This window comes from Malaya genurostris, chromosome 2 (genome assembly GCF_030247185.1).
Source record: "Malaya genurostris strain Urasoe2022 chromosome 2, Malgen_1.1, whole genome shotgun sequence".
NCBI lineage: Eukaryota > Metazoa > Arthropoda > Insecta > Diptera > Culicidae > Malaya > Malaya genurostris.
Window position 1 is genome coordinate 65,487,791 of NC_080571.1, and position 15,663 is coordinate 65,503,453.

Genomic DNA, 15,663 nt, shown 5'->3' on the forward strand with positions numbered 1-15,663 from the left:
ATACTGGCCTACATGGGCATTGCCACCTACGTTATTTGATCATATTATGTTCCAAGTTAGTTGCACGTTGAGCATGATATACTTACTCCCAAGTATCATGCATTCGATTTAATATACAATTTCAAATGCTTTCTTTATCAATGACGGAACACTCACAAGCAGTCAACTAAGCATCGTAATCAATGATAGCAAAACAAATCGTTTTGGACATGTTAACTGTCTCTTGGCTTCAACTTGTACAGTACCCAATTTCCAACCTTTTGTTTGGACTCTCTTTGAAACAGGAAAATTGAGTTTGGTGTCATCTGTTAGGAGAAAAAATGCTGACGTGATTGGATACCACTAACTGGTCTTTAATCGTTGTAGAAATCTTTAAAAAAAATTATCATCAATGACATTTTCAGCATAGCCTGAAAAACCGGTTTAAAATCTTGAAGAAGTGTTGAAATTGCTTCGATAGGATTACAACCTATTTAAACCATTACGATCTGCAGACAAAAGACACTAATTAGATGTGTTCTGCTTCTTTCTAAAATCGGATAAAGAACGACGAGTTTTAACCTTTACATGTGGGATTCATTTCCAAAACAATTTGGATTCGTTCTTGAAACATAGCCCATCACTAACGAATGATTAATCATGTTTCCGGTTCACGAGTTCGATTTCATGGAATGCCGGAGAAAAATTCACGTGTAAATAATAATTTTCCAGGTACTAAATCAGACACAGAGAATCGCATTCGACCGGTCCGTCCGACAACCATTCGGCATTCTCGAACCGAGCCCGCTAACAACCGAACCCCGGTATGACTCCTGATTTGCATAGAATGCTACTCCGCGGATCGTGAGTTTTGTGGCGAAGCAACCACGCTCCGAGTTCATGTGTTTGTTTCCTTTCGACTTGGCTTGGCTTGCAAGCAGGAAAGCCTCCCCAGCGACAGTTCAATGTTACTCGATACGATTTACGATTTGCCAAACCCTCTTCGATGAAACAGAACAGAAATCCTCGAGGTCGGCCGTGTAATTTTTCCTGCGAACGTCGGAACCGAGCGAGGTTAAATCGTGAGAGAACTTACGGTACGGTTCCCCCAGCGGATTCAGATGGGCTGCTGCTGTTGCTGCCAGTAGGAATTAAAATTTCAAATTAAATTGAAATTGAATATTTTAGACCACCGATCCTTTAGAAGGAAGGTTCAACGAAGCGGAAGCAATCTTCCACCTAGGATTATCTGATCTCTGATTCGCACTACACAGTCCCGTCTCCCGTAACTGGCTTTAAGATAGCTCGTAAATTTCACACTTTGGGGAAAATATGGCTCAAACGTGGTCGCCCTCTTCGGCGGAGGTCGGTTTGGGAGATTACTCGGAGGGGGGAATAAATTGGTACGCGCCTACATTCGCTTGGAAGGGATCATTATCTGGTTGTGGCCGAGCTAAAATAAGCGCGCTTAAGACGTTAGCGGGTACAATTGTGAGTGTATTCAATTTAAACATAACTTTTACCGTTCTCGTGTTGTACTGTTCTTCGGTATTTCCCGCTAAGTGACTTCATACCGGTTGTAGTCCGACCATACTGGCGGGGGCAGCTTAAGTCAATGAAGCTCTCTGTTCATCGTAAATATAGACCATACTGCTGTTCACACTGTTGATGACTTCCTCCAGACCTTCCGCTTCGGAAGCATTACCTACACGAACACGACTCCTTCCTCGGAGGTGTAAATCAATCTACAATTCTACACGACTCAAACCGACAGCGCCATTGTTCTCAACAATTAAGGCCCACAAAAGCGTGCACTTAATCAATTTCGCCAATCACCCTTCTGGAAATCCGACGCTCATTATACACTGCTCCCTGACTTCGATGATGTTACATTGTCGACAATCAGTGTCTTCTGTTGTGGGCTGGTGGCAGACAAATCCAGACGTTCGATCCAAGCTGTTCCGAAACCAACACCACCTCGCCCCCCCTCACCACGGGCAGCACCACGGGTGCCATGAAGACCTCTGCGCACGATGCCTGCCTAACTATACGACATCAACCGACGAACCGGCAGAAGGCAATACCGTGAAAGCCTTCCCAAAAGCACCGCGAAGAACCGTCCGCGTGAAATGTATTTATAATCACTCGCATAACCCAATTGGTTCCGATATTTACACTGATAGGATTGCGGAATGTTCGGCCGCCAGACAAGACAGGACGACCGTGATGGTGTACGCGTCTGTGGTCTCCGACCGGTGCCGTGCAGTGGTGGGTGTATGTACCTATGCTGTACGTGTAACGAATCCTCCGAGATGGTCAAACGATGCGCTGCGGTACCGTCGAGCACCGCGGTACGAAGATCTGACTCCGAGCGGCCCACGGAGCTTGGCTGTAATCTGATTTTAACGAATTGATGATATTCATCATTTCGCGCTGGTATTGTTTTAGACCCGTGGTAGTTCTGTTGAGGTGCTAGAGTCAGAACCGACCGGGTTGGCCCGTTCCGAGACTTACCGTATGCTTGTATAGTTTTGATTTATGATAGGAAAATATTTGAACAACTTTGCTGGAAGCGACCGGCTCCAATGGGATGGATTGGATTCAAGTACCTTCCATGAAAGCGTCTGTTTTGTTTCTAATTTTTTCTTTGTATTCCGATAACAATTTATCAAACTATAAACTGTATTAAGTTCTATCGGTAAAAAACTAAAATTCCAATGACTCGGATGAGACTGGTTAAAAAAAATTCGACATAGAAGCTCAAGCTCTGGTCAAGAACAACGGATGTATTTCAATGGATAAAAATATGAACACATGAATATGGATTTTTGTGTATTTCTTTGACAAAAAAGACGGGTGGGTAGTGTCACAGCCATAACTGGAGGACATGAATGCGAATAAGACTAACATGCTTCTTTCACACTTCCGAAAATCGGTTAATAGCTCGCATTAATTGATTGTGTGAATTTTGCAACCTTCACTGCTTCGCTTTCAGAATTGCATCGGTGCATCTATACTAAAGTTTGACCTATTGATGACAAACATGTTCTAGCACACAATTAAATAACGTGGAGCAAATGAGGGCTAAAAATAAAATTAACACTGTTATAGCTGTGTTTTTTGCCTTTTTTTGCCTTTCGCATATAAAAAGGTTATACAATCACTGTGAAAACCGACTTTTGAATCAAGCACCGGAGGGCCGAGTGTCATATACTATTCGACTAAGTTCGACGAGTACGCAAAATGTCTGTGTGTGTGTATGTGTGTATGGAACGTTTTTTTACACTAACTTTTCTCGGAAATGGCTGAACCGATTTTCACAAACTTAGATTCAAATGAAAGGTCCTGTGGTCCCATACAAAATTCCTGAATATAATATGGATCCGACTTTCGGTATTGGAGTTATAGGGTAAAATGTGCAAAAAAATGAAAATATGTTTTCTAACTTTTCTCATAGATGGCGCGACCGATTTTCACATACTCAGATTGAAAAAAAAGGTCCTGTGGTACGTAATTCCTGAATATTATCCGGATCCGATTTTCGGATCCGGAAATATAAAGTACAGGGTCCGGCACTCGAAGTGTAACCAATTAAAAAGGCCATAAATTCAGTTTGGAAAATTATTTTTACTTAATTCAAAGTACAAAATGTGTAAAAATAATACAAAATTCAGAATCAATTCACTTTTGCTCGATATGACCACCTTTTGCCTTGACTATGGCCTTAAGACCGTCAAAAAACGAATCGCAAGTTGCCGAATGTGACTTGCAGGTATTTAGGCCCACTCGCGGACAATAACTTTTTTCAGCGCCTCGAGACTGGTGTATCTTTTAGTTCGGACTTTGCTCTCCAAAATGGCCCAAAGAGAATAATCCATTGGATTCGCATCTGATGAATTCGAGAGCCATTGTGTGGACGTGATGAAGTTCGGAACGTTGTTTTTCAGCCATTCTTGCTTCACTCGAGCTTTGTGAGACGGTGCCGAGTCCTGCTGAAACGTCCATGGTCTGCCACCGAAATGTTTGTCTGCCCACGGCTTCAAAGCAACCTCCAGAATACTTTCCCGATAATATGTCGCATTTACCTTGACGCCAGGCTCGATGAAAACGATTGGAGAGCGCCCATCTGCGGTTACAGCGGCCCAAACCATTATCTGTTGCGGGTGCTGCCTCCTGGTGGTCAATCGATGACTCAAATTCTCGTATGAACGGTCGGTCAAGTAAACCCTATCGTTTTGAGAGATTACGAATTGCTCAATTGGAAAAATTTTCTCGTCAGAAATACAATGTTCGGAAATTGACCGCTTTCGGACAAACGAAGCAACTCCTTCGCTCTCTCAAGTCAAGATTTTTTTTTCGCGTTCACTTTTGGCAAAATGCTTTCTTGCGCTTGTAAACAATACAACTCCGGACTGTCATTTAGCAAATTTCTAGAGAGCTGATGCCTGTGCGTCAGCTGCGGGAGTGATCTGAAGTTGGTTACACTTCGAGTGCCGGACCCTGTATGTAAAAAATTTTATACCATTGCTGAAAAAGACGAAAAACCATAAAAAGTTTTCTAAATCGACCTCAAATCTTCTCCAATTGACAATTTTTATCAGTAGACGGTTGAACAAACCGATTTCGATTATTCTTTTAAGAATCGAAGAAAATTATTTTGAAGAATACCACAGTATTATATATGATAGTATGATTGATATGAGAAAGGCATCATTACACCACTAGGTGGATTAAAACAGGTTCTATAGAAAGGTATCCCGGGTTGGCGGTTCAATGCATAGGACGCTGGCCTTACAAGCCAGCTGTCGTATGTTCTAGCCCCGACCTGGATGGATTCTTAGTGTCAGTAGGATCCATAGTACTAGCCATGCAATGATTCTGTACACTAAGTATCGGCTGCGAAGTCTGTTGAAACAGAAAGGCCAAATTCCACGAAAGGAATGTAATGCCAAGGCTTTGCTTATAGAAAGGTATCCGAAAGATATGTAACTTTTGGTTCCGGAGATATGATGAGATGTAACCGACAAAACGCGTTGTTTTCTCACCCCTCAATTTTCCTAGAGATGGCTGAACCGATTTGATCAAGCTTATGTTCGTTTGACGTTTGGCTACTGTTAGGCCTTTTTTTTTTAAAGATAGTTTTATTCACGCCTATATGCGTGGCCGATTGTGCCGATTATTTAAATTAAAGATTTTTTTGTATTGGATCTCGTTGTCACCCTTTTTCTAGGGGGAGAGAAGCTTCCATTTCTCTCCGAGGATTGAGGGGCACTTTGTTCGTGGCTCGTCTCGTCATCCATTGCCTCATCGGTGGTATAGTTCACGGTCTTGAGTTCGTTGCTAGTTGCTGTAGATGCGCCTTATCGTACATTGTTTGCAGTTGCTGGTTGGTTGAAGGGTAAGTTGTTAACTGCAGCTGGTGTACTTTGTTCTATAGGGGATACTGATGGTTTCGTTAAAGAGGATGCTTCATTGTTGTTGGTGGCTGTCACAGGTGTACTGGGGTTGGTGTGAAGGAAGCACCGTTGTCCTTTAGTGTACTTGTCTCCTTGTTCAGTTTATCATATGGCTTTCCGTAGTCAACAGCTTTTTGGCAATATTGACATGTGGCCATCTGATTGTCATAGGTAACAAGTGATTTGCACGGGATTCTTGTATCCTGACCGAATGTCACATAAGAAGGTATAGGCCTCTTCAAGCGCATGCGTAACAAACGTACGCCATTTAGAATACCGGGGAAAAAGTTCTTCCAGTTTTCTTTTTCGATAGAGTGAATCTCGCCGTATTGGGACATAGTTTTGCGAATATAAGGATCGATGATGCTTGAGGGAAGATCATGCACACGCACTTTTATAGTACTGTCTTCCATATATACTGGAATGTTGTACTTAATGTTTTCGTGCTCCACATAGTGCACATTGTTATTGTCTTTTGCGAATTGAATTTCTTTATAAAACTGGATGTAAACAACATTATTTGTCTTATTGCATTGAAGTAAATGCACACGTTTAATGTCAAGATGCATTTGCTCCTTAAGCAAACCTTCAAGTTCTCGTATCGAAGGTCGAATTTTGCACTGCCTGAAGACAACAACAATTGTATTCTTTCGTGTCGGCGGTAGCTTTTGTTCGTTTGGTTCACTCATGTCGAGGTCGTTCTATTGTTCACTACACAATACTGTACTTGGTTTCTTCTGTCCCGAACGTAAGCGGTTTATTTTATCGACTGACTTGGATGAGATGAGAAAGAGAACTGAGCTGTTAGGCCATTGATCAAAGTCGACGATCAAATGGCAGTGACTTCTAGTTCCGGAGATACGATGGTATAAGAGACGTAACCGATAGAACTCGTTGTTTTTTTATTGAACGGAACCTCGAAATCGGGTAAAAGATACTCAAGATTAGGTATTCTTGCCTTTCTCTATAGAAAGGTATTAGAATTGCTGGAAAAATCGACTTTCGAACGGAGCCTCGGAAACCCATAGTGTTATATACAATTCGACTCAGTTCGACGAGATCGGAAAATGTCTGTGTGTGTGCACTTTTAGAAGATATTTGAACGCGCTTAATTTTCTCAGAGATGGCTGAACCGATTTTAACAAACTTGGGCTCGTTTGAAAGCTACTGTTGGGCCATTGATCAAGTTCAAAGATCAAACGGCTGTGACTTTTGGTTCCGAATATATGATGGTATAAGTAACATAACCGACAAAACACGTTGATTTTTACCGCTCTTATACATATAAGGGTGCCAATATTTTGGGATCACCTCTAATTTCGTAAAGCGGTAGTGCTTAAAAGTTTAAGCACATCGGAAAATGTCCTCATGCAAAATTTGAGCTAAATCGGACATACGTAAGGGGTGCTGACCGGCGGTTAAGGTTTGAAAATTTTCGATCTTGAAAAAGCATCATAGGGGGGAGTACATAAAATTTCGAAAATCGAAATTTTTTTTTGATGCCAAAACTCTTAAAACTGCATGAAACATCGAAATTTAGTGTCATCTCAAAAAAAAATTTTTTTTTAGATCAACTTTCTGGGATAGTCCCAAAAGTCGATATTTTCCAAAAAAAAATTTTTTCGAGATGACACTAAATCTCGACGTTTCATGCAATTCTAAGCCTTTTGGCATCAACAATTTTTTTTCGATTTCGAAAATTTCATGTACCCCGACACCCCGTCCCCCCCCCTTATTTTTCAAGATATATTAAAATTCCACTAAGTGGACTAAGAAGACTAGATTAGCATTACTTTTCTCATACAAATAGACAACGCGAATGTCAAGCACTAGTTTGGAAAAATGATGCTGACTGTGTGACATAAACACTGAAGCATGCTTTTGTGAACTACTTTTTTTTATTTCAAAGATATTTTATTCAGGCCTATTTGCGTACAAGCTTTACGTGGTCGATTTAGCTGAGTTTTTAGATAAAAATTTTTTGTATTGGATCTTGTTGTCACCCTTTTTCTAGGGGGAGAGGAGCTTCCATTTTCCTCCTGCGAGGAATGAGGGGCAGTGGTTCGCCTCGTCATCCATTGCCGTGGTATTGTTGTTGATTTCGTTGCTAGTTGCTGTAGATGCGCATTGTTGTACATTGTTTGCAATTGCTGGTTTGTTGGAGGGTAAGTTGTTAACTGCAGCTGGTGTACTTTGTTCTATAGGGGATACTGATGGTTTCGTTAAAGGGGATGCTTCATTGTTGTTGGTGGCTGTCACAGGTGTACTGAGGTTGCTTGGGGTTGGTTTGAAGGAAGCACCGTTGTCCTTTGGTGTAGTTATCTCCTTGTCCAGTTTATCACATGCCTCACCGTAGTGAACAGCTTTTTGGCAATATTGACATGTGGCCATCTGATTGTCATAGGTAACAAGTGATTTGCACGGAATTCTTGTATCTTGACCGAAAATCACATAAGAAGGTATAGGCCTCTTCAAGCGCATGCGTAACAAACGTACGCCATTTAGATTTTAGTTCTTCCACTTTTCGTTTTCGATAGAGAGAATCTCGCCGTATTGGGACATAGTTTTGCGAATATAAGGATCGATGATGCTTGAGGGAAGATCATGCACACGTACTTCTATAGCACTGTCTTCCATATATACTGGAATGTTGTACTTAATGGTTTCGTGCTCCACATAGTGCACATTGTTGTTGTCTTTTGCGAATTGAATTGCATCCAACTCTTTATAAAACTGGATGTAAACAACATTATTTGTCTTATTGCATTGAAGTAAATGCACACGTTTAATGTCAAGATGCATCTGCTCCAAACCTTCAAGTTCTCGTATCGAAGGTTGAATTTTGCACTGTCTGAAGACAACAACAATTGTATTCTTTCGTGTCGGCGGTAGCTTTTATTCGTTTGGTTCACTCATGTCGAGGTCGTTCTATTGTTCACTACACAATACTGTACTTGATTTCTTCTGTCCCGAACGTAAGCGGTTTTGTTATATCGACTGACTTGGATGAAATATGAAAACGAACTGAAATATAATGGTTGTCGGTAAAACAGAAGTAAAATGTATTACCTACATTCACTTACATAGCGCAGATAGCAGAATATAAATGGATTTATTTACAGAGAAGAGTGTATAGGCTACCGGACTACAAATGCATGTTACTGTGACCCAAGGATCAACTCCAAAAAAAGAATATATACTAAAAAAATATATACGAAGTTGAATGTTCGATCCCAAAAAATACTTCATATGTGTAATGGAAAGCAAATTATGTGCCGTTCAATTTCACAAATTTCGAATTATTTTTCAAGTTTTTCAATGAATTGTTGATGTTTCATAACATCTAAAGCTACAAGTCCTACATACATTACATAAACATATAAAAAGAAGACATACGACTTAGTCAAGTGGTGTTATATCTGTCTTGCGTGCATTCGCACTGTACATAAAAGGTTTTATTGTTATTTGGGATGATATGATTAAATCGATAAAGAAGAATTATATACTGTATTTCAGCAAAGTGGATGCAATTAACATGTTATATAAATATAATCTTTTATTAGTCGTATAAGTGCCCATTTCCACTATATATTTACATAATAAAAGTTCTTAATGTTTTATGGCATATAAATGCCAGAGTCGCACTGAATTTATACAAGGGGGAATTGAAGTATGTTACATAATGCGTTGTGGTTACTTGGATATTACTTGTTGTTTTATTTTACATTTGCTCAGCGGTTCTTGATGAATCACGAGGTTGCGTTAGTCGTTAGGAAAAAACTGCTAATGCACTGATAAGTTGAAAACGAAACGTAAAATATTCATGGTGTATTTTGTAAATCTTGATAGTTTGGTTTTATTTGGCCATTGAACCAACTCAAAAAAATGTGAATTTTTGTATGTTTCTTTCAAAAAGTCATTTTAATGAACAAATGGAATCAAATTATCAACACTTGAAAAAAAATCATTATTTCTGCGCGATTTTCCGAATTCGGCGGTCTAGAGTTTAAAGAACTGATCTCGCAAGACTAATGTCGCATGTTCAAAACCCGACCTGAATAGATTGATAGTTTCTGTAGGATCATATCTCTAACTAGACAGTTGATTTGTACTTTTAAGCAACGGCTCGAAAGTCTGTTGAAACAGAAAGTCTACTTGTATTTATTTTATAATTTTTGTTTTACATTGGCAATCAAGATATAAGTCTTTTCTGAAATGTTTATTTGCTCATCAACTAAACAACTGTTCCTTTTCTCTCACTAGACAAAAGCTACCATCAACATTAACTGACTTCGGCAGCCCCATATGCAGTCTCCAAAAATACACACAAAACGTTGAACAAATATTGTCCGTTGCTGTTCGTGCAGTTCAATGCAACATTTAACATAACAAAGACAACTGAAACAACATACTGTTCATTTAAGAAATTGCTAGGGCGACCCTCGTTGCCTCATTGTCCTAACTAGAAAAAAAACGGTGGTCGCATTAGTCTGTCTCTCTCTCTCTCTCTGTAGGGTAAGGCGACTCTGTAAGAGCAGTGGGAACCGAATAAAAAAACTCAATTTCTCGGTTCTTCTTCACACATCCCCAAATACAACAAACCACCAAATCGATACCATTTTTATCCCTGGTTTGCGGTCAGTCACTTGGTGTGATGGCAGCAAAATAGACGCTTGATTCTGAATTCGTAGGGTGGTTCACCTGTTTCAAGCCGATTAAGTGTATTAGGATTTGAGAATGCAAATTAGTTTCAGGACCATTGACTAGATTCAAGGGTCAATTTAACTCAACCTCATATTGCTTTTCTGTTTACTAATTCTTCGATTGTTCCAAATCATCGGTTCGGACGAAGAAAAAACCCTATCAAAATAGGATCAGCACTCCACTTGATTCCCTGCTGTCCGAATACTTATAAAGAAGTGTATCTCGACCGCAACCTCCTTCCGCATATTCTTGCAATCTTCAAGTCGTATAGTCTTTTGCCATATAATTTTAATGAAGGCAGGATCTGCTGCTGCTGCTGTGTCATGACGTAATAAAGATTAGTTGAGAAGAGTCGAAGACGAAACCGCAGCCAGCAGTTGGCTTTTCCTCCGGAATCGAATAGTCCTCTATTCCGGTGGTCGTCGCGCGAGTGTACGACAAATACGAAAACGAAAAAGAAAAGTGTGCCTGCCTGCCTGTCTGTCTGCTTGCTTGTTCGTCGATTATATCGTAGTGTCCTTCGGGACGAATTTGTGCTTGAGTGGAGGGACCGTTTGTCGTTACGGTGCGAGAGATATTTAATCTGTCAGTATTAATTTGTCCTGATTAATAGAAACGATTGCTGCTTCCGATGCGATGCGCCCACCACTGGTTACAGGGAGGACTGTTTGTCCAGGTGCACTTCCTTCGCCAAGGGTGGCAGGCAAGTAACAGCAGTGATGATCTTGCGGTTTTCAAATTTACGCTCGGTGTAGAGGTTTCGGCAATTTTTTATACGGATTCGTAATGAGCTTACAACATTATTAGAACGACCTACCGGCGTACTTCAGAAAACACTGCCAGCTACATTTCGAAAACGCTTCGTTTTTTTTTAATTTGCCTAAGTCTAGGCTCCTGGTATTAAACCCAAGGGCGGTGTGCTTCGCTTTGCTGTCGGACTTTGGTCCATTTTAAATGAATATTAAATACAAAATTAATAATCAAGGTTTAGGTGGTTTAGATTTTGATGTACTTTGTGATCTGTGGTAACATCCTCGAAATGATTCTCCTTCATTCTTAAAGCTGTGCCCATTTACAACCCGAAGTAATGAAATCATCTGCATGCGAATTGACGTAGAAATAAGGATAATACATCAAAACAAATGTAATTCACTGTACTTCAAGGAAACAATATCAATACGAATTATTTCTAATGAAATTTCGCACATTCTTCTTGATTCCTCCCATCAAACGCCTTCGGAGTCAACTTCCATGGCAAATTTGTTTCATACTTTGGTCATCTGAGTCGCGTCCCGAGCCCTTTTTCCACTTTTCTTGTGCTTCCGCTACATTATTGCTCAACAGCGGGCATGTTTTTATCGATGAATCTACGTTATTATCGCGGTACCACTGGATGACTTCCCGGTTGTAGTGGCAACTCGCCAAATAGATCGAAAACTTCACGGGACTTTTATAGATTTTAATGAAAGGTAAAGCGCGGTTTTTGAGGCACTCTTCCTCGTACAGCTTCGTGTCCGTCGTCTCATTCATCACGAACACTTTGGTCTTTGCTCAACAGCTGCATATCCCTTGCCAAATCATCAGTTTTTTATGTAAATTTGTCCATAGAAGTAAACTTAAACTTCGCCATGTAGAATTTGTGGCCAGGAAGCTGTCCGAAATCCATTTTGACGCAGGCTTCATCGTCGATGAGCAGACTTCCTTGGTACTTCGTCAAAACCTGCTGGTACGATTTCCGAGATCGAGTTTTGGTGACGAATCTTTGCTTCAACGTTCTGATTGTTGTTCGCTAGTTCGATATTCTTCGTATTCTTCGAACGGTACTGCGAGAAGCAGCGTATTTTTGCGAGATTTCATTATCTGATAGTCCAGAGTTTGCTCTGACGGTTCTGGTTTAGCTTGCGGTCATATGTCCCACTACGACGCTCCCTGAAACGTTTGAGCACATCATACATGGTTGATTTTGCGATTTTAAAACGTTTTTTTTCGATTTAATTGCAAACCACGTTGGATTATCAAAGTGGGTTGTGCAGAATATTTTCTCACCTCTCGGCTTTCATCTGGAATAACTTTTGACTCATTGCACGAAACACCGTGAAATTTGTACCACAGAAAGTAGGCGCCTGTGTAAACAAACCACTCTAAAAGAATTCTTGCAACGGTCACTTTCCGTGAAGCTGAACCACAAACGAAAAAGTGCTCACAAGTTTCCACTTCATGCCTCATAAGTCTATGTTGACACAGTTGATTAAAGTCGGGCCACTACATTCCTTATGAGGAATTTGACTTTTCTGTTTCAACAGACTTCGCAGTCAATTTTTAGCGTACAGAATCATTGAATGGCTAGTATTACAATCCTATTTATACTAAGAATCTTTTCAGATCGTACTCAAACATACGACAACTGGCTTGAGAGACTAGTGCCGTATGCATTGAAACGCCAATCCGGGCGAAATATGGTAACACTCATTTCAATTCTTCAAAATCAGCATCGTATAGTTGAGTGGGATGCGTGTTCAGAACACTTTATCACATATCTTCGTCAAACAGTGGATTGATGGGCCATCCGCCGTATAGCCCTAATTTAGCCCCCAATGACTACTTTTAATTCATACACATCGAACAAAAATTATTGCTTGGTCAACGTATGTGGACGTTATTAATGAGATTGGAACGTTTCAAACGAGAAATTGATTCCTTGCACAGGTGTGTTGATATTCATACTTAAAAAAAAAACAATGAAAATAAATTTCTGCGGAAAGGATTTGAGTTGCCTAATCCAGCCATTTTAGTCGGTTGAATAGATATGAATGAATGAAACAACGTTTATTCATCGTCGGTTTTAACCGTTCGGTCTTTCGCCGAGGTGGCTAGACAAATAGATCATTGTAGTGAAAGGTGATTTTTTAAGAGGTAGGGGAGATCGGGGCTAGTTGGCCGAGTTTCGCTTTCGGAATTTCTGTACTCTTTCTGGTTAGACTTTTTGATAAACGCTTTGCTCTGTCATGAAGATACACCTTTGGAGCACATGTATGATTTTTTTTCATTCCTGTATGAAAATCAGGAAAATAGTTATTAACTATCAAATGCGGAGAAAAAAATCAGCCAACCAACCTCAGAGCCGGGGTAGCTTGGCCGAGTTTTAAAAAATATTAAAAATACATCAATTGTATCAATAAACGTTTTCATTTGTTAAAAAAGTCTGTATGCATCATTTGTATTATGTAAGTATTATGAAGAAAGGAGGTTTTCTTCTTGGTTTTTGTGTCTTTTTAACTATTCTGGAATTAGTTTCAGCAGCAATCATGAACTTTTCCAGTTTTCCTTTTACCTTTTTCTCCACCAGCGTTCGCGCTTATGCTTGATTTTATTTTGTACTCCTCCAATGCTGCTTTTCTAAGAGAATTGTACAAATTTTTGATTAATTCTGGATTCACAATTTTGGAATCAGCCTTGGGTAGAGGTCTGTTATTTTCAGGATGGCTTACATTTGCAGCAGATTCTATACTAATTGATGAGTTTTGTTCGGAGTTAATCTGCGAGAAATCCTGTCAGGAACTCTAAATGCTAAAAGTTTTGATGAAATTTGAGACATAAAATATTGGAATGATATTCTCTATTGACAATTTCCAACTTTTAATGATTCGAATCTCTATTGTCAATGGTTTTAATTTATTTCCATTACTTATTTCTCATGCATATTTTTTATTATAATCACCAATATAAACATACAATCCAATTCCGTCCAAAAAAAGGATAACATTTCACGGATATCCAAGTGCACTTTACTCTAAGCTAACATTATAACTCGGCCAACCAACCTCGCACAAAACTCGGCCAACATGCCCCAATGAATGTTTTAGAGACAATCACGATTCACAAAAATAAAAGTAAGGTTATACTGAAAACCAATATGCCATTTTGTAAAGTTTTGAATATCCTTCCCAATGGTACCATGTTTTTGGAAATCATATATAAATTGATCCACGTTACACGTATTACTTTACAAATACAGAAATTTACTCACCAGTGCCGAAAAAAGGAAAAACGTGCTCCTGCACAAACGACAACACAGAAACACCTAAAATTACGTCGGTACGTGGGTGACCTAATGCTCCACCAATATCATAATAGATGTCGCCACTGCGCATAATAGCCTTTTCAGAAAAGCTACTCTGCCAACCGGCCCTTCGGCCAACTAGCCCCGGTCTCCCCTATAGGATTAGATTTTCAAAAAAAAGCACACACAAAATTTGAGAAAATTGATGTAATCATTTATTGAAATCGTTAGAACGATCAATATAAGGGAAGATGGGCAAAACGCATCCTCGAGTTAAAAGGCACCTCCTGCTTTTCTCAGAAGTAACTAATTCTTTTCACACAAATTTTGATGAAACTGAAAGTTTGTCATGACAGTACATTACTATAAAATTTCCGTAGCGATGGTTCAATACTATCTGGAAAAATGACCAAAAACCAATTATGTCTCTGTCATATGTAATTTTTGGTGTTCGTTCCCTAGTAATTTTCTAGAGTGAGGAAGGCGATTTGAATTATGTAACCAACGAACTTCTGCGTCAATTCTTCGTTTTTCTAAAATCAGTTCTAATACAGACGACATATTTGCAATTATATGGGAAAATCGTCAAAATTATCGTCCCATGTTTTTGGGGACAAAATGACCCGAGTTGTGTGAGGCAAAATTCTAAACAATACGCTTACAAAAGTTATGTATAAGTTATCACTTTCAAGGAAAATAGTGAGCAATAAGGAGTGTATCGAAAATAAGCTAACCGCAAATTTTTCTTTCAAATTATGATAAAAAACGATATTTTATTCAAACTAAAAATTGATCCTTTATTGTACGAGGGTAAACTTGAGCACAATTAAAACCTGATGAAATTTAAGCAATTCCTTCACCAATTTTCGAACTTTTGATCGAACGCTCTTCATCAAGTTCCGGAAAAGTGTTGCATCGCATTTTTTGGACGCTTGAGCCCAAATTTTATTGAACTCCTGCATGCTCCCAGCTGCCATACTAGTCTTCTTGAAGACCCTCTTCACGATTGCCCAGTAACGTTCGATAGGCCGAAGCTGAGGGCAATTTGGTGGATTGATATTTTTCTCAACGAAATTTATACCCTTTTCCGCAAGCCAATTGAGAATGGTTTTGGCATAGTGATGCTAAATTCGGCTAAAAAATTGTAGGTGTACTATGATTCTTATATAAAGGCAGCAATCTCTTCTGGAGAAACTCAGATCAATAGATTTCTGCATTTATAGTTCCGGTAGTGTAAAACGTTGTTGACTTCAAACCACAGGAACATATTGCTTGCCATACCAGATCCTTTCGACCGAATTTCTCCACTTGAATCGACCTGTCCGCATCGCTCACATCCTCCCCAAAGACGACAGTAAAGTATTGTGGACCTGGAAGGGTTTTTGAGTCCTCCTTTACATAAGTACATACATAAGTCTCATCAAAACGCACACATCCGGACACTGCAAAAGACACGAAGACAAT

General features: G+C 39.6%; 1 protein-coding gene across 10 annotated transcripts in view; it reads left to right on the top strand.

The window, feature by feature from the left end:
• Positions 1-15,663, top strand: part of LOC131427464 (protein winged eye) — a 758,071-nt gene that overhangs the window by 423,875 nt on the left and 318,533 nt on the right. The gene's annotated exons all lie outside the window — the stretch shown is intronic.